General features: G+C 33.0%; 1 non-coding gene across 1 annotated transcript; it reads right to left on the minus strand.

The window, feature by feature from the left end:
* Nucleotides 1-673: 673 nt before the first annotated feature.
* LOC113617752 (U6 spliceosomal RNA) lies at nucleotides 674-780 on the minus strand. Its single transcript, XR_003431760.1, has one exon. It is a non-coding gene; the product is annotated as a U6 spliceosomal RNA (small nuclear RNA).
* Nucleotides 781-1,022: the final 242 nt, after the last annotated feature.

Consider the following 1,022-nt stretch of genomic DNA (forward strand, 5'->3'; position numbering starts at 1 on the left):
CTACTTAATAGGAGTTGTGAGCTTCCTACTGTAACACATCAAGAGGTACATTATGTCTAGTTTTCATTCTTATTGTTTTTATTAAGACTGATCTAACCAGCTAGATTTTCCTTTTTTCTTTACTATCAATATGAACTCAGAATGATACTAATATATATCTATATATATCTATATCTATATCTATATATATATATATATATATTTTAGATGTTGGGGGTAGGAGTTTATTAATTAATTGATTAATTTTTGCTGTGTTGAGTCTTCGTTTCTGTGCGAGGGCTTTCTCTAGTTGTGGCAAGCGGGGGCCACTCTTCATCGTGGTGCGCGGGCCTCTCGCTGTCGCGGCCTCTCTTGTTGCGGAGCACGGGCTCCAGATGCGCAGGCTCAGTAATTGTGGCTCACGGGCCTAGTTGCTCCGCGGCATGTGGGATCCTCCCAGATCAGGGCTCAAACCCGTGTCCCCTGCATTAGCAGGCAGATTCTCAACCACTGCGCCATCAGGGAAGCCCACTAATATTTTTACTAAAATTAAAATTACTGAGAAAATTTAAAATTTCCTTGTCTTTTTATTTATCATATTATTTTAATTTTTTCATTTCTATTTTCATGTCTATTTATTTATTTCTATTGTGGTAGACTATACATAACATTTTAATCATTTTTAAGTGTACAGAAAAATATAGAATATTTCATTAATTTTTCATATCATCCTTGCACAGTATCCAAGTTAACCTTCTCTATATCATTCCAATTTTAGTATGTGTGTTGCTGAAGTGACACTTTGCATTTCTTCTTATCTTTAGAGTAAAAGATATTAAGGATATATCTGAATATCTGGCTTGGTTTATATCACAAATATATTGCATCTTAAAATTCTATTAATGAATAGATCTTACATCATTTAAACCTTTTTCATTGAAAATAGGTTTCACTGTTTTGTCATTTGTCTATTTGTTGATTATAATGTTTATCAGTCATGTATATTTTTTGGACAAGTTACATAACTAATATTAATTTTATCC

Source organism: Aethalodelphis obliquidens, unplaced genomic scaffold, assembly GCF_003676395.1.
Source record: "Aethalodelphis obliquidens isolate GAN/ISIS:26980383/991018 unplaced genomic scaffold, ASM367639v1 scaffold4, whole genome shotgun sequence".
NCBI lineage: Eukaryota > Metazoa > Chordata > Mammalia > Artiodactyla > Delphinidae > Aethalodelphis > Aethalodelphis obliquidens.